The 24,549-nt window shown below is 35.4% G+C and overlaps 1 protein-coding gene and 1 long non-coding RNA gene across 7 annotated transcripts in view; both read left to right on the top strand.

Annotated features, from left to right (window-relative positions):
* Nucleotides 1-7,732, top strand: part of LOC144246214 (uncharacterized) — a 31,757-nt gene extending 24,025 nt beyond the window's left edge. The window contains exon 2 of the long non-coding RNA XR_013339876.1: nucleotides 138-7,732. This is a non-coding gene — a long non-coding RNA (uncharacterized LOC144246214). The remainder of the gene's footprint in view (nucleotides 1-137) is intronic.
* KCNIP4 (potassium voltage-gated channel interacting protein 4) overlaps nucleotides 1-24,549 on the top strand; it is a 384,367-nt gene that overhangs the window by 151,377 nt on the left and 208,441 nt on the right. The window lies entirely within an intron of this gene.

Genomic DNA, 24,549 nt, shown 5'->3' with positions numbered 1-24,549 from the left:
TCCACTGAAAGAGCTTGCTGAACAAGTGACTGTTCCACACCAATAATCCAGTCCTGTGATTTGCCTCACAAAGCTCTGCCGTACTGGTTATGTCTTCACTTGTGAAATAATATCTCGCTCTTTTTGCTTTCTTCCAGCTCACGTTCACCAGGCTGTCATGGCATTCTTTCTGCATGCCTGAAGAAACTTAGTCATTTGACCAATAAGTTGCATTCTTGCAGAGTCTTAAGTAACTTTTGCAGCCATTAGGATGTCCCTGCAATACTATCAGGTAACAGATGTCAGGGATCAGACTTGGCTACATTAGGATCTTTCTTCTACCATTTCTGTTGCTTACAATGTCAGCCTAGCTGTTACTTGGCCATGCCATGCACAGTGAGTTTTTTCAAAGTACCTTTACTTCTGGATACGATATAATATAATATTGGTGTGCATTTAGCTGTAAGAGCTCTGGTCTTCCAATCACAGCCTCTAATTGTGCCTTTCAACTTTCCTGATTAAAAAATATTTTTTTTATGTCTTTGTACCCTTTCATCCATCAAAAACTTAGTTTCCTGCAAATTTTCAATCTGAAAACTGAGTAGAATACTCTCATAAAGAGAATTTCAAGAGTACATAACCAAGTGTTTTTGTCTGAAGAAAACTATCAAAACTCAGTGCATCAGGCACAGTTCTTCAGCTGTCCTCCCAGCAAGATTTCACCTTGTGGGCTAAGAAATTTCTCAGTTTTTATATCCTTGTTTAGAACTTTGGGTCTCTACAAAGCCAAATAGTTGGTTCACTGGTTGCTTTGTTCTTTTCTCTGTTCTTGCCGTTCTTCTCTTCTGTGTCTGTAACATGTAGACACTTGACCTTCTCAGAGTTATTTTGATGTTTCCCTTAAGATGGCAGCAATGTTTCTAGGTTGTAAAATGGTTGGGTGCTTTCACTCAGCTCTCTGCAGTATTTCAAGACTCCTTCCAAAGGTATAAGGAATCTACAAATATTTTCTCAGCCGCTTTGTTCTTTCCTAGTGAGTACATGCTTTGGAATAGTATGACATTAATACCATGAACTTCTATCCCATGCTGATAAATATATATCTAATACTTAATTAAAAACTACCTGGGCAGTAAGTTCCACATTTCAAATACTTAGCCTTCTCGATTTCATTTCCCCTCTGTTTAATTCTATCCTTTTCTCTTTCTTTTTCTCTTTTTTTTTTTTTCCAGTGGGACTGTAATTATCACACATTACCCCACTTTTGTCCTCACAGCCAATTAAAAATTGGCAAGCGCCCATATATTTCGGGACTGCTGAACCATTTATTTTCACTATAGCATTGTCTTTTCCCCTTGAAAAGACAATTCTGACACATGAGACTTTTTTACTCATGAACAAAGTAAGAACACTCAATGTAAATAAAAGACTCTACCTGGCAAGTGAAAAATAAAGTGAAAAGAAGTAGCTGCAATTCTACATGAAAGGACAGATAAATCTCCTTGCAGAATAAAACTCTGAATAAACTGGAGAAGTGAGGCCAGAGGCCTCTGCCAGAGAAGCTTTTCTACCATAGGTGGCAAGATTCAATAGTGAGTGGGGCTTGGATATTGCTACAAAATCACAGAAAAATCTAAATGTTGTCTCAGTCACAAACACAGAAGTTTCTTAAGCTCAATAAACAGAATTTTATTTCAAACAATGTAAGTACACATATAAAAACAGTTCCTAATCAGAATGTTTTGAGCAGTATGTGGCCATACTGGCAAGTCTATCTGCAGTGTGGGAACTACATGTACAACATTGACACTAAAATTATTGTATTTGTGGAAAGAACAGTAATTCTCTCAGTAAAAATTGTCAGGAAATTACTGTCTGGTATTAACTATTTAAATATAGTTTCTAGTTGTTGAAATGATTAAATTAGGGGCCTTTATCATATGCCTTTCTGTTAAATGAGGTCATTTACGGTCATTAATGTAGATTATTTTTTTAAATTCATAATCCACAGATAATGCTGGTTTGTACCTTAGGTGTTAGAGGGTGCTAATTCCTGCAGAATAAAAATCCACGTGAAAAAATGGGGAACATTAACAATTACTCATTTTCCAGATTTTATCCTTCTGCTTTGTAGAAAAAGCAATTAATATTTTATCAAACAGCCAATGATCTTGAGTCCTGTGGTAATGCAACATAGACACAAGATTCATTAGACTGTCAGACTTGTGAATCTTAGCTGCATTCAAAGAGCATTTAATAATTCAAAAAGGAAGTTTCCTGTATCTTTGCAGAAAAAGATGAGGCCCCTACTATTAAAGAAGTATTCAGTGTTTGAAAGATTGAGTTTGAATTATCCCTATTTAAACATTCATTGGATCAAAACTACAAATAATTTTAATTTCTTCTACCAGTTATAATATGGAATCATATTTCTAACTATATCCTTTATTTGATATGTTAGGATTTTAGAAAATTTTCTGTATGTATCAGATAATCTTGCCAGTACATTAAGCAGCATGTTTCAGCCTCAGCTGCTTTTTGACACCAGAAATTGATAGTTGTTAGCACCTTCCTGCATTCCACCGTCAATTATGCAGAAGTGTTTTCCCAAAACAAAGCTAGTCACAGAGCATAATTTGTGAGATAGGAATAATTTCAGACAGAATCAGCAGCTATAAATAAAGCACTTTTTTGACAGCACTGTGATCAGCACTAGACTAAAATGCTTTAAAGCAATGGAGTACCCTGCACTCCTTGCCTCTAATGAAGGTGGTGTGACTGGGTCTGTGCTCTCATGAGCCTGTGGCAGATGGTCTACTCTGAATGTCAGGAGCTGAGAGGAGAAGGTAAACATGGATTAACTATGAATTTCTGCAGAAAAAAGAATGGTTTCCTAAGAAGGAAATTCTAGTTAATTTCACTAATATACATTAGTATTCATAACGTAATGCAGGTATTTGGGAGTTGAACTCTCTTAACCCAGAATAAATGTGGAATAAGTGAGTATGCCACTTCTGATGACATACTTGTGCTATTGGAGCTCCAAATGCTTTATCAGTGTATGTCCTCTCTGGTATTCTTTCCTAACACAGCATGGAAATAGCTTGGCTGTTACACTTCAGAGGAGACAGATGGGTTGTTCATGTCAGGTTTGCTCTGTGCTAGAGAAGGGACAAGGGACAAAGCTGGATGAGCCACTCCAGTGACCTGCAGGTCCTTCCCAGCTTCCCTTTTTTCCTATGGAAGTGGTCTGCATGGGACTGGATGCACATCTGCCATGGGATCAAAACAGGCATTTTAATAATGAGGCAGGTGGGCAGCAGGGGAGTGGTGATGAGCCAGTGGGTGTTGGTGTGTCACAGCCCATTGAGATTAATACCTGCTTTATAATAACCCCTGGAAATCTCTAATGTGACATGGAGAAATTGAAGTGTCTGCCCTGCATGGTTCCTCCAGGTCATGTGGAGCTGGCTTTTCAAGGGATAAGCATCCTTAACCTCAGCTGGAGGCCACATTGCAACCCCAAGTAATCTTCTGCCAAAACTGGATGTGTTTTTCAAATATCATAGGTACTGTGAATTCTTCAAAAGCTTTGGCACAGCTGTAGCAAACTACTTATTTCCTCTTCGAGCATGAAGGTACTAATTAATGTTTAGCAGGCTCATTCTTTTGCTTTCCAGTGCACTAGCAATACCTTTCCCCTCTCCAAATTCACAAAACCCATGCATATTCCTGGCTTTCATGAACTTCACTGTTCTATTAATTGAGGATGAACAAAGACCTTTATTTTTTGAAGTATTCACTGTTCATTTCCTCTTACATAAGTAAATAAATAAATACATGTCTCATTAGATTTTCCTAAGAGATAAGATACCATAAAATCAGTAAACATAATAATACCCCATTTTTGTGCTTTTATCTACTCAATAACTCTGAAGTAGTTTAAACATCTGTAAGAAACTGGAGTTTTTACCCATATAGGGATAAGATGCTGCCATGAATGAAATGAATATTTGAAGGTTCTGTTCTAGTTTTCTACACAGTAGCATCTCTGTAACTACAGAGATATATGAATTTCAGGAGTTTTTTCAGGAGTAAAGGCATTAATTGTGCTGGGTGTGTCTTAAGTACATTTTTGACTCATATCCAGTTTGTTCTTATAACAAATCTGATTTTCAACCACCTAACACTATATAGGCCAAGTCATCATTTACTCCATGAGATTGATATATAAAGGCATGTTCAACAGTGTCTGGGAAACACTTGACCATCAGAATTATGAGAGGCATCAGAAAAGGCCCCGTGGGATGATGGGTTTGGATCCATTATATCCCTTGAGGGAATACAGAAAACAAGGCAGGGACAATTAACTAAATATGGTTAAAATAACATGTCCTCATTTCTTCTGTGGAGATTGTCTAACTGTGCAATTAGGAACAAATTAGTAGTGACATTACATATGAGACCAAAACTATGATTTCACAGTATCCCCATAACCCATATAACAGAAAGATATTATTGCAAATACAATACATACCTATAGAGAATGCATATATGGAGAATGCATATATATTACATATATAGGGTGCACATATGAATGTCTAGTAATGTTCCTAGATTGACAGGTCAGTATTAGCTCATGAACTCTCAAAATATTTTTCTTACTTTCAAACTCTATGTAATTCCATTATTTATTTTGCATATTGTGAAACTCTTGTTAGAAAATTATAATTATTCTATAAATCATAGCTGAGTAAGTTTTTTTTTAATGTTTGTGCTGCAGCATCAGACAATAAAAGAAAAATTATATTCTGTGTTTGTGTGCAGATAAGTTATATGTATGTATATATATATATAAACTATTTTGAACTTCATTAAGACATCACATCCCCTTTGTTAAACTATTTCCCCTTTCTAGAAGTGTTATAATTTTTTTCAAGATCCTAAAATTCTTTTAATTTCTTTCTCTCTAGGTAGACTTTCATTCTTCCTTATGCAAGCTAAACCTATTTTTCATTAAGTAAATCTAATCTATAAATTTTAAACAGAAGTTTTTTGGTTTTTTTCATTGAACTTCCCTACCCTGAACCTAAGTAATCACAAAACTTTTAGTGGATGGAAAGAAAAGCAAAAATTTAAGCCTCACCTAAACACCAAAATCCAATTCTTATATTTGTGTGTATTTCTAAATTGATTGTTGGGGATATTGAAGATAATTTGTTAAGGGAACACTGTGGTGATGTTTCCCTGTGCGACAAGGCAGGGCTCACCAGAGCCTGTGGTTGGTTATGATGGACAGGTTCACTGATACTCACTGGAAGCATAAAAAGGGCAATGTGCTTAAAGACAATGCAGGGATATGAAAAAATAAAATAGCTGGCTATACTTAAACCAGTTGCAAAAGCATGAAGCTCTGTGACATCTATTAGTTCACTTTCCTAATAAGCTTGCATTGCTGTCATACCTGCCTCTCTTTATTTCAAGGCCAGCATTAGTTTGCCTTCCTGGAGAGTGGAAACTAAAAGAAATAGCAATAGAAGATGCTGTGACATGGTTCTAAGCCAAACAGAAATCCAATTTTGACTCTGGCCTATTCTAACTGCTCATTAATTTCAAGCAATTTCCACTTCAGTGGCCCATACATGTTGAGTACTTGATAATCAGCTCTGTGACCAAGCTAGGTAATTACTGAAGCAGTGATTTTAGGGTTGTGTTTTTTTAATTTCTGTGGATTTTTTTTTCACAGTGAAATACTCTACTGCATATAGAATTTTGGCATGGCCATATTACATTTTCTCTCATAAATTTTCTTGGATATATTTTTAGGATCACGCCTAGTACTTTGAGGAATTAATGAAATATTACAGTCTCCTTTATTTCAGCAAAATGAAACAGCATTTAGTGGACTCAGGAAATAATCAATCAATCAATCAAGCAATCAATCCAGCCTGTTTGTGAAATATAGGTACCTATGTACCTATGAGCTATCAATGGTGTCCTTGTATGACACTGGCTATATATTCTTCATCATTCCTGTTAAATTCAGAGATTTAACAGAGTACAGCATTTAACTTACAATAAACCTAAAAGATTGTTAGGTAAAAATGTCTATTTCAAATTATGCTAAATGACTATGAATTTCTGGCATAAGTACCTTGTTTTAAAATCCATAGGTCATGTCATAGCTGCAGGCAGCACACGGGCAGCTCTGTTCCTTTAATCACTTTCATTAAGCTTTTCTGAAATTATTTTGAAATATTTTACAATATATTGAAGTTAAGAGGTGATTATGGGTTACCTTGTAGCAGTAGTTTCATAGTAAATGAACTTAAAGTCATCCATACCAAAGCATAAATAAATTTGATTTATACTCATAAAGCAATTCTTCAATTATCAAAGATAAAGCAGGATGACAAGCCAGGAAGTCAATACTGATTTACCAGTATATTATGATAACAATAAAATAATTTGTAAAAGATTGGTATTGTGAGTCATTCTCTGTGTACAGACATTGCTGATAATAAAAGATTACATAAATTGCTATTTTTAATTAGAAAAGAATTCTTCACATTTTCTCAAGATGGTTTTGATGTAGACAAATATTTATTTCCTCCCACAGCTTAAAATATTAGAATTTAATAGCTTCTTCTTTTTGATACACACCATTAGACTCTTTCACAGAAATAATTTTCACTGTATATTTAAATCATGAGTCAGCGAGTCCCATAAGAGAAATGAACCTCTCTAATGGCATATTTCTTATCCATTTTTGGCTTGTCTGATATTCTATATATCCAAATTTAGCATAATAAGATTTAGGTTCTCACAACAGATGCATGATAAAAGTACATACATGTGTATTTATATTGAGTACACAAATGTTTTAAGAGATCCTCCAGTAATTTCATTATTGAATTATACTATAGACATAGGTTTAGCCAGATGTCTCAATGATCCAGATCCTGTCACATAGGATAATCTACATGAGTAGTTCTAATTAACTGATTATAATGCAAACACTACTATGTTTTCAGACATCTTCACATTAGACATAATTTCCTAGAATGTAATTATTTTTCCATTGTCTATTGCAGAAAATAAATCAACCAAAAAATTAAATGCTTAGCTTTGCTTAGTTGGTATAGCCCTAATTAAATCTTTGATTATTTTCATGACTAGAAAAAGTCTTTTTCTTGATTAATCCTTTGAGACGTATTTAAATGAATAATTTCCCCAGAAAAAGTAGGTCTTGCCTTTTCCAAAATAGCAACAATTTCCTCTTAAGCCTTTAAGAAACTATAAGTAAGAATTTCAGCCTTTGACTTCAAGCATAAAAGAATAAATAGTGTTATGAGAAAGTGCAGAGTCAAATGATGAGGAAAAGAGACCTGCTCTGTTCAAAACTGGACAACCTGAACATGGTTAGAAGAAAAGTAGTACCCAGTATGAAGGGGTAGAGAATGGAAGGGATCAAAAGTGCTCTGTTCCATAATTTATTTGAAATGGGAGGGAAAATGGGAGTGGAACATTGCTGCAGTCAGGAGGGTTTAGCCATAGATAACAGAAACTTGGTTATGATTTTCCTTTTTTAAAGAGTGATTCTGAATACAGAGGATCGCAGAGTGGCTGTGAATGTTTTTGCCACATATAATTCTTCAGGAATTAGATTTGATTGTATTTGCTTTCTCTCTTGATCATTTGCACACACATGGACACAGATGCAAGGCACTGGGAAATAAAAAGATGAACATAATTTGCCTTTGAGTGTTTTTTGCCATTTCTATATCTGATTCATTTGCTGAACTGCAGAACACTTACTGCCTGCCTGCACATTCCCAAGCTCTTCCTACCAGGAGTAACAGCAGAAAATTTCTTACACAGCTTTGCCTGTGGGTCTGCAGAATGGTTTTATAACACAGCAAAGCATCATTCAACATTTTGGTGAAGTGTTTTGTATTTCAAGACTTTTATTATGGAAAAAGGAATTTAAAAAGAAGTAACTGTGGTTAAAAAAAAAAAAAAAAAGACTCTGCAGTGATTTGGAATTCTAGAGCAGAGAATTAGTCTTCCAAAACAGAATCCAGTTAACTGGGGACAAGGAATCTGGGAATCTGTGATCTCTCATTTCAGCTGTTCAGAATTTTCAACTGCTTTAGCAAGATCTTCTTGAGACAAGTCAGTTCTTCCTTTTAAAAGGCTTTGCTGCCACACTGTGGAAAAAAATATTTATTCTGTTTTAACTACTGTTACAAATAACACATCAGCTGTGTTGCTGTCCACCTGTCCATCCTAGCATATAGCCCACCTCTCAAAAAAAGACAGCCAAAGAATTGTAAAATAAAAATACCATGGTGGGATAGTTAAATATATAGTTTCAGTTTCAGCTTTAACATTAGCTGTATATTCTAAGACAGGAAAATAATGGTAATAACATGAAAAACATTATTTTAATAAAGGACTGATAGAAATCAAAAGGATTCCTTTTATTTAAAAATGACAGTTCCAGAAAAACAATTACACAAAAGAAGCTATATCCAAAGTCACTGTCATTGCAGATATTAACAAGTTAAAAATAAGTTAAAACAAATAAATAGAACAAAAAGAGGTTTTCGGATACAACTCTTGAATTCATGTTTCTATTTTTTTTTCTAGTCTGGATTGACTTCTGCTTTTAATGAGCCAAGACACTTTGTTCTCTACGAGCAATGTAAAGCATGTCTGAAAGGCACGAATTCACCATTGGTTGTGTTATTCTTATATTTTTTTTTCTTTTGTCATTTGTTTTGTTTCTTGTTTTATTTTCTAGACTGTCATTTCATTTTCAAAACTTTAATTCAATGTCCAGAATGCTAGCCTGGTATAATGCACCAGGCTACTGCTTGAAACAGATTTCACTACAAAAGGCACTCAAGACTCATAAAGTATTGTCAAAATTTATTAGTGCTAACACTAGAAGGGAAAGGAGCAGTGTAGGTATTCTTGCAACCCTTTCAGATGGACTGATGGGCAAGATTCACCACATCATTTGTGCCTTAAGTGCTTGGGTGGAATATTTCAGCAGGGAGCAATTCCAGGCACCATTTCTACTGGCAGCAGATGTTCCCATGAGAAGATGCTGCTTCACACCAAGGTAAGCATAGGCACAGGCAGGGGCTGTAATTCCTGGTGCCAGGTGGGAGCTTCCTGCAGGCTCCTGGATGTGCTCAGCTAGAGGAGGGCGTGGGGTGGGACAACCCCACACCCTGCTCAGGTCACCCGCTAGTGTCACCTTCTCCATGGCAGGGTTCTCCCGTTAGCACACCTGCACTGGGGAGCAGGGATGTCAGCACTGAATCATCTCACCAGTTGAGATGAGGATGTTCTCTATTTCCTTAATTTAAAAATACTATCTTCATTTCACATGAGAAGTTGATGGAGCAAAGTTATGAGAGGACCATAGGCAGCGTAGCAACTCACACCATGAATAACTATTAGACTTTAAACTTCTGAAAAAAAGATTGTTCTTAATACATTTTTCTTGTTGCCCTTAACACATCTTTCACTTTATATGTTGTTATTTCTTTACATTCTACAAATGCTATTTTCTATCTTCTAGTTACTTTTACAGTCATTTTTAAAATTGAACTTCCTAGCTTAGCAAAAGAGGAGAGGAGGAGAGCACTTCAGGCTATAAGATGTTCCTCAGTGCATGACATGAAAGTGGAAATTAATAAAAAATAGCTTTCAGGCTTCCAGCAAGGATTGACTCCATTAATCTTAGGCAGAGACACAGTAAACAGGTGAAGCTGAAGATGACACAGTGAGTTGTATTAATTCATAACATTTTCAAGACATTGGTATCTATACTGTCCTAGGAGTTTTTAATAGAGGCATTGAAAACATGAAAACACAGAAGAATAATACAAAACTATGGTGCAGTTTTGGATTATATATAATGAGATAAATGACTGGATTCTCAAACCTGGTAAATCTAGGCACATTGTAAACATCTCATTTAGAAAGAGATAAACATGCAATTAAATAACTGGGTCTTTATGCAATTAAATAATGTATCTTATTTCTGAGACTGGAAATGTTGGAACCAGATTTGGCCACTTAAATTAAAAAAAACAAACTCATAACTATTTAAAATGAAATTTGTAAAAATACCCATCTTACCTAATTTTTCTATTTCCAATTCTAACCATATTACCTAATTTTTCTTTTCTTGCCTTTTTTTTTTTAACTAGAATTTTCACAAAGCTCCTTGGTGTCCATGTTAAAAAGTAGAATAACTATCTCCTTAAGGAAATAAACTTTAGAAAACTGTTTTATACAGAAAAATCATCCACTGTATTACTAAACATAAAGCTTACTTGATAGCTAGTGTAATATTAAGTGATAATGTTAAGATAGGAGTGCATGAGATATTTCTTTTAAATGCAGATTTTTGAAGGCAAAAGCTAAGGGAAACATTTGGAATAATAAATTGTGTCTCTCAGTATGAATACTCATTAAAAAGCAAAAAGTAAAAAAAATGGAAGTGGTTTTAATTTAGCTACCAAAGGGATTCAACTCACTTCTCTGTAGTTAGAAAAGGTAAAAATAGCATTAATCTCTGTTTACTGTGAGCATGTGGGAGACACTAGGATGCAGTAAGTGCACTTTTCACATGCTTCCTTTAAGGTTAGATTTTTTTATGCAAAGAGGTTTGCAACAGAAGGTATTTGTCAGTTAATCAGCTGCTGTTTTGGTGATTTTTTCTGGTTCTGTCTCTGACTAATTCATATTTACAAGGTACATAAAAACACATCCTACCTGCAAAGACAGGGGTAATGTTAGTTTTGGAAATAAGACAGATTTTACATGGAAAAAAACCCCTAGAAATCTGATGGGATTTTCTGGGACAAAGGAATCTTCTGCATGAATTCTTTTTTCAAATACCATGTAAGGTGAAAAAAGTGAATTGCTCAATTATTAGCTAGCATTACTGAAATAAATCATAAAATTAAAACTCTATAGCTGGACAAATTATAGCCTTGTCATTAGAGCATGTTATATTTAATAATTGTTTTAATTGTTTTAGTAATTAATTCCAGAAACATTCACATATATCCCATAATGTGAAAGTACAAGGTAATTTCTAAACTCTTATGAAGCATTTTAGTCAGTCAGTCTGTGATTAATCTCCAGTACTAAAAAAGTGACAGTGTTCTGCTTCACTGTTCTTCCACCAGGTGGAAGAAGTGAAGAAAACTCAGCCCTTATAAGCAAATCCACTCAAAGGCCTTATTAGCAGTTTATCAATATGTAGTTATAGAGCATCCCTGTGACCTTTCATTAACACTGGACAAATAAGAGATAAAAGAAGCATGGCAGAAGCTTTGTCCTTCAATCCACACACATTGATGAAGTTTTCTTGAAAACTATTTCAAAAACAGGATTAGTTTGCATTTCCTAAAGTTCTTGGTGTTTAGGGTAGCCTGTGTAATTCAATGCAGGTTACCTGTGAGTGTTTATATAGCTGCATCTTACCAAATAAATTGCCAAAGATGTCAATTGTGTTTTACTCAGATTTTGCCTGAATAATTGGAAGCTCACTTGCAAGACGTATAGCAGCATGAAGAGAATATTGTAGCAATTTGGTGTTTTGCTTTCCTGGAGAAGGTTCCATTTACCTCTAATGTGGAGAAATCATGTTGGCACATGCTCTGTGTATTCATTGCTGTCTGCCATTGCTGTATTCCTTTTTTCTGGCCTGAAGACTGCCATTACCTAGTGTTTTTTGGAAGCAAAGGAGGTGACGACTAGAGAGAAATTAACATAATCAACAAGGTGCATGGAGAGAAGAGCCTGACTGAGAATATTTGCATCTGAAATATATCTGAACTGACTTTGAAGTGGCAGGAAAGGTATTCATCATCTCCTGTATTAATCAACATGATCAATACTGTGCTTGATTTCTCATTCCACTTTCTTGAAATTAAGGTGTGCTGAATACATTAAGAAAATGTGATTAAAGAATCAATTTGAATAAAATTTAACACAAGTAACTAAATGCATGCTATATCTAAAATGCACACTTTAATGCTCTGTTTAAAAACTCAGTGCTGTTGCAGTTGTGGGACAGTAGTACAGAGCTGTGGGAAGGATGTGAGAGTGCATGAAATTTCAATAGTAGATAAATTTTTTCTGAAGAATTTTACATTAAAACTTCATCTTAGATGTGTATTGGGGACTTAGGCAAATTTGTGACAAAGTTCTTAACATGGGTTTGAGTGCTTTATAAAACGTGCATTCCTTCCTGCTGCATTCCCCATCAGTATAACAGCCTCATCATTCCTTGAGTTCCTAGCAGACAGCTTGTGGGTCCTGAGGTAAGATCAGCATAATCCCCAGGTTTGCTCTCACTGAACCTGGAGTACATCGCTGAGCTGCTAGAGTTTAAAAGAATGCAGCTGATGTTTGCAAGAGTGCTAATCCTACTTCTTACAGCAGTGCCTGGCAGCTAAGACCAGGATTCAGTCTTTGGGAGTATTGAACCAGGGAAACAACTACCATCATAAACAGGCAAAGAGACAAGAAAAGTAGTCAGCTGGCTTGAAAAAAAATCTCACTTTTTCCCCCCCTTGATTTTCAGGGCTCTGGAGGTGATATCTTTATCCTATCTCTGGCTCATGGAAATTAAAATTCCAGACTGGCAGTGTTGTCTGTATAAAAGAGATGCAAATTATCTAAAAAATGTGGAATTCCAAGGGCAATCTAAAGTGAAAACTATGCATAATCCTTTTTCTCATGGAAAGAAAATACCCACTGATTAAAGAAAAAAAACCTTTACGAAGTATTAGCATTTCATTCATTGGTTATATTGGTACTATCATTACCATTCACCCTGAATCACATTTTCAGAACACAGACTTTGTTATAGCTATGAACATGACTGTTTCTTCTTTTTTCTGTTATTTTTATATGACTTATTTCTGCTTTTCAAAAATTCTTAATAGCAATGTTTAAATTTCTCTGGATCATAAGCACTACTTATACTTCCAGTATAACTTTTAGATTTTATGACCATATTAAAAGTGGAAAAAAGCTTATGCAGAGAATAAAATCCTAAGAAGTCCAAAGTAGACATAGGATGAGTTTACAATCCAGTTTTGTAAAGTTCATAATGACATAAAATGTGGAAAACTACTAATAATTTTGAAACCCCCTCCAAAAGTACTTAATTGCTCCTTTTGGATTTTAAACAAAAGAACAAATAAACAAATCCCAACAAACACCCCAAAACATATTAATAAAAATAGCTCAGAAAAACTAAGAAAAGCTCTTTGGAGCTCTTTTGGTTAGGTGGCTAATGGCAGCCAAAAATAATGAAAAATGAAGAGTTGCTACAACAGAAGCTTACATCCAGGATAATCCATGCCATGTCCTTTGGCTTCATTTTCTTTGGCAAAGATAAAACAGAAAGATTTTAGAGAAGTTAGCTGTGAATTTTTTTCCCTAACCAACCTACAACTGTAAAGTTTAATTATTTTTCTGAGAAAAGCTTCATAAGCCATCTGGTTTCCAAACCTTCCAACATGGACTTTAACTTACTGTTTTACATTCCCCTGTGACCTCTTACAGAGTTATTCAGGTAAATAATATGGCATAGTAGTACTTCCTGATTTGCTTTTTTGCATAATATTTTCACATTCTGTCTTAGGATGAATCTAGAATGCTCATTTGATTTAAATAAATTGTAGGTGAATTTGACTTGCCCAGGAATTGATGCTGGGTGGTAAATAACTCCTCTGCATATCACAGGTCCTGATGTTGTGTTTGTGTTTGTGGGGCTTTTGGGGATGGTTTTTTTTGGGTGGGGTTTTTTTTTTTGGGTTTTTTTTGTTTTTTTTAAGGAGTAGGGAAGCTTCTGTTACTCAATGAGGCATAAAATATTTCAGTCAAACAAAAGCACAAGCTATCAAGCAACAAAAATTAGTCAAGATGAAATTCTTGTCTAATATGGGATCTTTTCAGGATAAGAATTTTTTTTTGGGGGTTTTTTGGGTTTTTTTTAAGGAGTAGGGAAGCTTCTGTTACTCAATGAGGCATAAAATATTTCAGTCAAACAAAAGCACAAGCTATCAAGCAACAAAAATGAGTCAAGATGAAATTCTTGTCTAATATGGGATCTTTTCAGGATAAGAATATTTTTTTTCTTCCATTCCTCATCAAAGTGTTGCTTTTAATTTTTCTTTTCATTAGCTGTAGTGTTGTTTTTATTCCTTCTTGCATGCAGATGTTCTTTTGCTTTGCAGTAATTATCAGTGTGTCAGTGCTTGCTGATGCATTTATTGCTTCCTTCTGCACAAATTTCCCAAAAGAATTTGCTATATTGGGAAAACAGCTGTTTCTCCCTGCCTCTATTTGCATTTCATATAATTTCAATGCATGGCCAGTCTCACACTAAAGTTTCTTTAGCAGAAAAATAGAGCTATACAAAGTTTAGTTGTACATCAGTTCTGTGGAGCAAGCATGATGAATGTATAATCTGTCTCTAAACCAAGAGCTTTAAAATCATGAGGATCAAGGTAATGACACAGCTTCAGAGTTCTAGAGTGCAATTAATTTTATTTCAAAAGATCTGGTTTTCAATGAAGGTCTAAGACAATTAAAAATCATCAAGCATTTCCTCCCTGTGGTCTATGATTTGAGTGTGATTTTTTTTCCCTACTAAGTAATTTTAATAATTATGTGTTATAGAGCAGTACTGTTAAAGATGAAAGCCAGAAATGCTTAGACCTTGCCATGAATTACTCCATTTGAAAGCAAGGTCCTGAGGAGGAAATTTTTCAACATTTTTTTCTTAATTCTTCTGTTATAATTCTCACACTCACCTGAAAAAAAGCATACTGCATCAGTGATATCTAGCACAAATTCAGCTAGTTGGAGATTTGTTTCTAGGGTGATGGGACTGTGGATTTTTGCTGAGTTCTTTTATTAAATAAGTGATCAAGTTCAATTATTGCTCATGGGTTTATTTCTTAGAATTGATGGAGCTCTTTTAGTTTTCAGGGGAATTATGAACTCTCAGCTCCATGTCCAAATTATGGGCAGAGGAATTTGACAATTACTGGATTTTCTTTTTAAGAAGCATCACAGGACAAGGATTAGAGTATCACTAAATTTCATTTCAATATGAAATTTTGAAAAAAGAGAAAAGTTTTGAAAATACTAATTTTTTAAAATTCTTTCCCCCAGGGGCTTTTAGCAGGAGGAGGAGGAATAGATTTTCCATTTTTGTATCCAATGCTGCATCACCATCTATTAATCTTTACTTCATTTTAACATATGATACACTTTATCCAGGTACTACAATATAAACAACTTTTTCTATTTATATTTTCAGAATACTTGAACTCATATTTGAAGAAGTGTGCAGGTGAAAGTGCATGAAGCAGTTCAGATGCTGAGGATGTTTTGTTGTGTTGTATTCAAGCTCTCCCACTGAACCATGTCTCATATTTCTGACTATGGATATAGAGCTAGAAAATCTGAAGAGCCCAGCATACTTATACTTACATTGTAAAGAGATGTGTGCTCATGGAAGCTGGGTGGCAAAATGAGTCACCTTCTTTGGGTTTGTCTTCATCATCCCATCTCATTTTCTGTATGCTGTGTGATAGATGATCCCTAGTGCAGCACATGAGTATCAAGAAAGAGAGTTGTGGGACAGCAGGTGAAGACAAGTGTCACAATTGGGAGTTTTTCTGGTTTATTCAATAGGGGAGATACAGTGGAGGTGTCAACCTGTTTCCATGTCATGTGTGGAAGCTTATAAGCATTGTCTGCAAGTTGGCATATTATTTTAACTTCTACATATAAATTGTATTGTAACTTTTTATAATATTATATTAACATATATGATAACTTTTACATAGGCATACATATGTGATGTGTGTATCAAGTTAGACTTCATAATTCTTTGTGACATATAGTTTTGTATTTAATCAAATTAATTTTTTCATTTTATTTTAAGATATTTTGAGGATAAGCAAATAAAATAGGTATCTGCACAGGATATCGAAATTCCAACTGCTTAGACATGAGAGCAAAATACTCCATTGTATTAAGTAAATTATTCACAATAATTTTACTCCTCTCCACCAAGGTTCAGCATAGGGAAAGTTGACTCCATGATGCTGCTTAGATTTTGCTTGCAGTTTTAGGAAGCTATGATTATGGGTTTAAAACTTTTCATTCAGCAAGGAGACTTCCTCAGTTTTGACTTTGCTGTTTATAAAGTCATAACTAATAGGAAGTAGCAGCAAAACTGACTTCAGCAAGGACACTCTAGCAGGGAGTTACAGATCCAGTCACAGCTGCCAGGGCTCTGGTTCCAGGCAATCAGATGTCCTTGTCACACTCTGTGCTTCATGACCAGCAGTTTGGGTTGGACTATTCATCATGCCTACAGCAGTAAATACCTCTATTATATCATAAAAAGATGTGAAAACTTTCATCTAAAAAGCACAAGTTAAAGCAAAGAAAAAGGGAAACTTTAAAATGAAGTCATTCCCAGAGACTGTTTTCCAACTGAAGATGTTTCCAAGTATGTCTCATCAATGTATAGGCTGAAGTTTATGTACATGTGCCTAAATGTATGTGGCCAAAGAGGGGATAATTCAGGAAGAACTCTAGTGGGGAGAGTTATTGCTATTTTGGTGATTTATAGAAACTCAGCAGCTGTCACAGAATGAGAAAATAGTTACTGTAGGTAACAGGAAAGATTCTCTTGTGTATTTGCCTTTATGTTCCAAGGACACAGCTTTCCCAGAGACATGTTTTAGAGAGTAAATAATCTATGAAACCTCGAGTTTTCAGAAGATCTGCAAACACAGCTGCATTAAGGTCACATTCAACAGTGTTCTCGGTGTTGAAGAGGATTCTCAGGTACCTATGGTGGTTTCTAGTAATATCTGAGTGCAAGTATTTTCTTCCCCGCTGCTCTTAGAGTGTTTTTTCAAAATAGAAAGACTTTAATGATTTCTGTCATTTTGTCCTGGTTTTAGCCTGGTATTTTTTTCTTCTAACATAAATGTAAATGTTTCTACATTTATAATCTTTGCTGCTGTGCAGCTAAGTGGATCAAAACCTACTAAAGCATTTGGGGAATTTCTTAAGAGATTAAAAGGTTGTGCTATGATAAAGTAGATTTCAGTATCACACACTTCTAGAATATTTAGGTTAAATGAAAGACAAACTATCAGAATATTCTCTTTTCCTGATTAAGCAACAATTCTGCCTTTTAGAACTTGGAGTTTGTCAGCATAAATCTGAGACAGTGACATAAATCACATCAAAATGAATAGGAATCTAAGTTAAGTTTCTCAATAATAAGAAACTGCGTCTTGAATAAGTGAAGTACAGAAAAACATGCTCACTAAATAGTGGTATGGGCACTGAAGGAATGAATCCTAAAATAGCTGACATTCAATTCTCTGTAAATAGCACATCTTGTAAATTCATGGCTGAATGCAAAAGGATGGAGGGAAAGGATGAGAGAGGAGATTTTCCCTGCTTTATAATATGTAACAATACAATCTTTATAATAAAAATCAAACTTTGCATGTAACTAGCACCAGTAAGCATATCTTCCAAAGAATTTGGATGTTGTACTGTTAAGTTTTAATGGCATCTGACCCCAGTTGCTGGCAGGCATGGCTTCATGTGGGCAATATCAGCCCTCCTGTGCTACTCAGCAGTACCAGACTGACCTTGATCAGACTTGGGTCTATGATTATATTGTATCTGTTTAGCCAATCTGCATTTAGACTGGTATGTTTTCTCTGTCGCTATTATGCCACCTGGGAAATCTGAAATGAAATTAAATCTGTTGTGATAAAACCCAACATTGATGAGGGCATATAATGTAACCTTACAGATGAGAATAAGGCAGATTTCTACTTTTTTTTACAATACAATCAGGCAGATTTCTACTTTTTTTTTTCAACATATGGATTTAAAAAAAGACAGTCTTGACAAATTTCAAGAGATTGTCAACATTATACCATATTTTACATCAGTCTAATTGTCTTGAAATACATTATTACGCAAGTCAGTATAATGTTACCCATTGTAACATGTATGAGGAAAAAAGTAGAATACTGAGTAAAGAGATAAATATAAGGATCCTTTTTTTCACTAGGGGGAAGAAAAATAAAGATTGCAAAGATTAAAGTATAATACTCCTTTATCTCAGCACACGTAGTCTTTGAAGTGCCAAATAATACTTCAAAATTATTCAATGTTTTTCCAAAACTCCTCTAACTTAAAGGCTCTTATAGAGTACTCTCAGCCTCAGAATCAAAGCTTTCTTCTTTGTTCCAAACAAGAACTTCATGCCAGGTTTTTCAGTCTATTTCTTGAATTTGTGTCAATTCTTACTCCTCTCACATGCAATTTTAAACTTGCAGTCTTGGGAGGATGTTCCTCTCAAAATGAATGCTGCAGATCTGGCTTTCAACAGTGACACTGCCACACTGTTCATTTGTCATTATTATATTTTTGTTAGCCAGACAGATGAGTCAAAATTTATATACTTTAACAGACCTACAGAAATGAAAGGGGATAAATGTGAGGGAAGGCAATATTTTATGACCTCGGTGCCTACAGAGAAATCAGTAGATATTTTGGCATTTTTTGTAATAAGGCTGTATTATATCTTTTAACAATCATTCTGTCCTAAGTAGTCCTTACCACCTTAGTCCTAGGTATAAATTTTTCAACCTCTTAAATTCAGTGCCTGACCAAAGAGTGAAAACAAGTGTTTTCTCTTTTTTTAATTGGAAGCATTAAATTTATTATCACACCTTCTACTGAGAAAGAGCTTAAGCCTTATACATTTTTATAGTGAAGCCTGATTATCCATAAATTTAAACATACTTTAAACTAGCTCTTTTTTTAATTGATAATAGGAAAAAATAACAAACAGTTGCCTAATTTTATGCCAAATTTAAGTATTCACCAAGAACAGTCTCTGAATAAATGTGATGATAGCTTGAAGTGATAAGATGGTAACATGACTTTCATCAGAATCTCTGTATCTTGTCAGATACCAGTCAGCATAAATGCACACTCCAAATAAGAATACTGTTATTGCTAATGCTACCATAATCTAAATCCACCCTTCACTTCCTCAAAACTATTAAAAATCTATCATGCTTGATAATTATTATCCATGTTTTTAATCTATCAATAGATTAAATCAATTTTTATCTCTGTAACTTTGTCATGCTTTTCAGGTCACTGAATATCTCAGAGTTAAAATATAGCTGAGCCATTTTAGCTCTCACTTTTCACTCCAATTTTACCCTCGTTTAAATTGTTGCCATTAGTATCCTGCAATACTGCACTGCAAAAAAGATAAAGTTGGCATCATTAAGCAAAGATGTAGCAAATTGCCCTGCATAAATATAGAAATGGAGAAAGGCAAAACCTGAAAAATAAAAATTACCACTGATATCTGTGTCTGTGGTTTTCAAATAAAAAAAATGTGTTTGGTTTTGGACTAAGAGAAAAGTAGCTGTAATAAAAAAAAATAGAAAATCTCTTTAATTTATATTTTGGAATCTTGGGACTTTTAACCAGAATTAAATTATTGCTCTAATATGATAAGTAATATTTAAGTAGGAAAGGAGTTCATAGAAGCATTCAGAGCTTCACCAGAATTAAAAGTTGCCAGGCTGTCTGGGGAAGATTCTGTGAAAAATAAAATTATGGAGCAGTGACATTCAGGGATTTAACATATCTGGTTGGATCAGCTTTGAACTGATGAACTGTGAGCTCTGGTGAGTAAAGGAACACTAGTTAATGGGTACAGCATTTTTTAATTAAAAGAAGCCTCTGCCTTAAATCTGGGGATAAATGAGGTTTCCTCATCTAAACTCATTCCTCAAGTTTGAAAAAGAGAAATAAACCACAGTAGGACAGTATAGATAAGCTGGCCAGGACAGCCCACCAGTAGAGTCCCTGGAAAAATCCACACAAGTTGATGTCCAAAATACAAGAACTGAAAACTGGAATTTCTAGAGAGTTGGTGAATGTCATGGTTTAATCTCAGCTGGCAACTAAGTACCACGCAGCTGCTCACTTCCTCCCTCTCAGCCTTCCCCTGTGCAAAGGAAAACCAGGGGAAAAAAAATAACATTTTTGGGTTGAATTGAGAACAGTTGGATAATAAAAACAAAATGTTAATAATTAAGATAATAATAACAACAATTAATAACATTAATAATAATTGTAAAGAAAATGAGAGAGAGAGAGAGAGAAGTGATGCACAGTACTATTGCTCACAACTCACTGATTGATGCCCAGCCCTCAGCAGTGATCAGGCCCCCTTCCAGCTAACTCCCCCCACTTTCAATACTGAGCATGGTGTTCTTTGGAATGGAATATCTCTCTGGCTAGTTTGGGTCAGCTCTCCTGGCCATGATCCCTCATGTGCCTTTGTGTGAATCTGCTAGCTGGAAGAACAGGAGACACTGAAAAGTCTTTGATTTAGAGTAAGCTCAGTGTAGCAATAACTAAAACATCAAGTGTGTTACTGACATTATTCTCATACTCAATTCAAAACATAGCAAAGCACCAGATAAAAGAAAATTAGCTTTATTCCAGCTGAAATTATGGCAGACAGAAAGGTAAAAATTGATCCAAACATTAAAAGACTGTGGAAGTGTTCAAGCTGTCACTGAAAATATTTATCTGACATTGGCAGGCATTCAGGTCACAGCTTGAGCCTTAGAATGAGATCTAGATGAGTCATGATCTGTGCATTTTATGTGAAGTAGTCCATGAACCTTCATGGAGACTGACAGTGCAAAAATAGGAAAAACACAGCCTGACATGAACTGCAGGTAAGCACTGATCTGTGGGAATGAAGGGTTCACTTTCTTCTTTATTCATCCAGAACATGATATGACTAAGCTGAGCTAATGAAATAGCAAATGCCTCAATAGAAAAGACAAATGGAAAGAATGAGAGCTGTGTTTTTTCTTTTCATAGCAGTAAAAATAGCCTCACACAGACTTTCTGATAGCAGCTCAGACATTGTACTGACACCAGTAAATCAGATGAGATTAAAATTAAATAACAAAGGAGAATGAGAAGCAGTGTAGCAGAGCCATTCAACATGACAGAAGTGCAGCATTTGAAGAAATAACATGCTTGAGTGATCCAGCAAATAACAGTATCTGCTGGCAGTCAGCTGTGGAGTTTGTGCTTTTGGTAATGAGTTTCCTTGGTGATTCATTGGCAGGTGATGCATGGAGGGAAACGTGGAAGAATAGCATACAGTTCTGAGAAGCAGTTGGTATCCTCCAGTGATAAACACTGCTTCAGGATTGTAATAATGGTATGGAAAACAGGCAGATAGAAAAGCCTTTCATACCTCAAAAGACATTGAAATATGGTGATTTTAGAAACAGCATTTTTTTTACAAACTTTCAAGCCATATGGAGCATTATATGTTTTACATCACCTGCTTGTCAGTTTAAAGAGAAATAGTAAATTTGTATGGTAAAATAATTTAACAAAGTTTGCAGGGACTGTGTGCAAATGGAAAGAGAGATATTCTAGAGTCCTTAGAACACCCATAAAGAGAATTTTTAACAGGCTTTGCTTTTTAAGTTCAAAAAAAGAAAAGAAAGGTAGATGATTTTAAAATTTTCAGTTATGATGTCCTGATCACACCTTGTCTGATGGTCCTAACCAGCTCTGGTTAAGCTTTTGAGATCCAGTTAACTTTGTTTCCTATAGAAATTAATTGTCTAGTATTTTTACACTACATATATCTAATTGGATGCATGTGTGCTTTGTGTGGGGCTTTTCTTTGACTGATAATGTCAAAAAAAACCCTGATTTCATTCACATTTGGTGGAGGTTAAATTCCTCAAAGGTTACATTTTCATCTGCTTATTTATATTCCAAATAAGCATGCTTGAGCACCTTTAATTGAGAATTTTTACATGTCTAGGTCAATTGTTTGTATTGAGTACTTGATTCTATTTATACATACAATTGCTTTATAAAAAATGTGCAAGACTTAACAAATAACCCAAGTAGTCAGGAAAACAATTGCCAGTGCTTAGTCTTTGACAGAAAATCCTAATTATTTCACTGAATATTTCAGATTAATTAAGACTTTTAAGATTTTCTTTCCTTTTTTGCTTTTTCATTCAATGTGGTTGATACAAAATAGCAAGGTGTTGGTTTTCAACTTCCCTTTTCTTTTTAAGATAATCATCATCATCATCAAATCTTTTCTTCACAAATAGGGGTTGATTTCAGGGAAAATATAGCAAATGTCCATTTTTAATAATTGTATTATTTTTAAAAATTCTTTAATATATTTAACCTTTAATATTTGGTTTTTTTGGTTTTTTTTACAGTCTCCTTTAGAAAATTATAGACTTAGAAATAGTAGTCTTCTGGCCCATGTTTATGGCAGAGAAAAATCTTTCCTAAAATTCTTTTTTTGAGTATTTCTTTAAATCTGGTTGTGGTTAGTTTTAATGCATCCATGAGAAACACCAGAGGTTCTTAGAGGTCTTTTTCACAGCCATTTTTTTTTCCATCTGGATCCTCTGCTCCACTTCATAAGGCAGCCATGGCAGCCACTGTTGCTGTACAGCAGAGGGGATGGAATATGTACCCAGCAGCCCAGGTTGCTGTAGATCTGAAGGAGGGAAAGTCAGAAAATTATGGGAAGTTCAGACTGAGCTTTTCAGTTTCTACCCCATGTTGAATCCTCAGCTTTTCTGTGCTCGTACTCCACTGCACAACCCCTTGCAAAGTGGTGGTCTAGGTCAAGCAACCAGTACTTCTGAAAAATAAGGAAGGGGGGAAAATTGTTGCTGGACTGTCCCTGAGCCATCCACCTACATGAAGTCAGGAGAGTGGACAGGGAGGATGGGAGGCTGAGAAGCGACCCAGGACAAGAACGTAGGGAATCAAAAGATGCTAACACCATAACAGATGTAGGAGTGAAGTGGTTGTGATTGGTTGCTTTATGATAATCCAAATTTGTGTGGGGATACAATCTATATTAGATTATAGTGGGTACAATATCATAGACTGATAAATTAAAGAATTATTTTTACTTTACAATAGATTGTAAGTGTAAAGTCTCCTTACATCCAGCTGATGTCAGTAGTGCATCAAATATTTCATTAGGTAATAGCTCTATAAAATATGACTAAAGAAACTGCTTTGAAATCTTACTGCAGTATATAGCTAGTATTGTCACAAATTATTCTCTTGTTTATTGTCACAAAGTCTCTCCTTGTCAGTAAAGACAGAGTGGGCCATGAAAACTAGAGCCACTCTGTTGAAATGTATTTCATCTGCCACTTTTATGTCTGGAAAAGTACTGCTCACATCCTATGCTGATCATAACTTTCTAAATAAAACCGGTAGGGTGATTGAGACTGGCATGCTCATTCATGAGAGCAAAAACAAACCATAACAACCCACAGAATCTTGGCATTTACACTTTAATTGCTCATCTTGTCTGTGGGATGTAACATGAGGCTGTGTTTCCCTACAGCAGACCATGTGTTATGTTGTGCTTCTAAGTATCAGATGATGCTGTGAATTAATGAGCACTCAAGAGTTTGATAGTAGAAACCAAATGTGCTCAACATTCAGCGTGATCCAAACACTAAGAATTCATGCCTGTGCTCATGGTCACATATACAAAAATGTTATTACAAGTTTGGTATTGCATTAATATAAACGTCCAAAGCAAATTGCTTACACTTTGAAGAGAACTTGGAAAGGCTGCCTACACTTGTTATTGTATGGAACTCAAAGTCAAAATGAGTAGCAGGGGTGTTTGACAGACTGGTGGGGGAGCAGGCCTTGTGCCCTGCCATGCAAACAGGCTTGGGTGCCTTAGGAAACACAGCTTGCCTTGCAGCCTGGGCTGTCCCTTCACCTTCCCTAAAAGTAGCAGTTTATTTTGGGAACTGGCTCAGTTCCCAGTTTGGTTGACTGCAAGTCACAAGCAGTTGTGCTCACACACGAGAGAGGTGTAGTGGTGGGTACAGATGGGTGGGTGAGAAGTGTGAGGCGTTGCTTAGATGTCACCTACAGAAGAACAGCCATGTCACCTAGTTATGTTGCCTTTATAAACACAGATAAAAGCACAGGAACGTTCATATTTAACTAGTATCATTTAATATGCCTGTTCAGAGAACAAGGCAAAGCAATGTGGCAAAGAAGCAGTCACTGTAAGGACCTCAGCACCTTGTCAGCTGGGTACCATCAGTGTGGTCTGAGCAGCATGAGCACAGCTGGGGTAGCTCGGGCAGCTTTGGGCAGCAATGGCTGCTGACCTGGCTGCACAGCTGTACAGAAATACCATGCTTTTGTTTGGTTTATAGACCTCTTATTCAAGGCTATAAACTATTTAGTTAACGAAATTTGTTAAAAGCCAATACACCCCCAAGTCCATCACTTTGTACCCTTCATTTCCATAAGGTTCTGTTTTACTTTTATGACATTAATTTATTTATGTAAGCATTTAGATGACACATCAACAGCACT

Source organism: Lonchura striata, chromosome 4, assembly GCF_046129695.1.
Source record: "Lonchura striata isolate bLonStr1 chromosome 4, bLonStr1.mat, whole genome shotgun sequence".
NCBI lineage: Eukaryota > Metazoa > Chordata > Aves > Passeriformes > Estrildidae > Lonchura > Lonchura striata.
The sequence above is the reverse complement of the archived record's forward strand: the minus strand, read 5'-3'. Positions and strand labels throughout refer to the sequence as shown.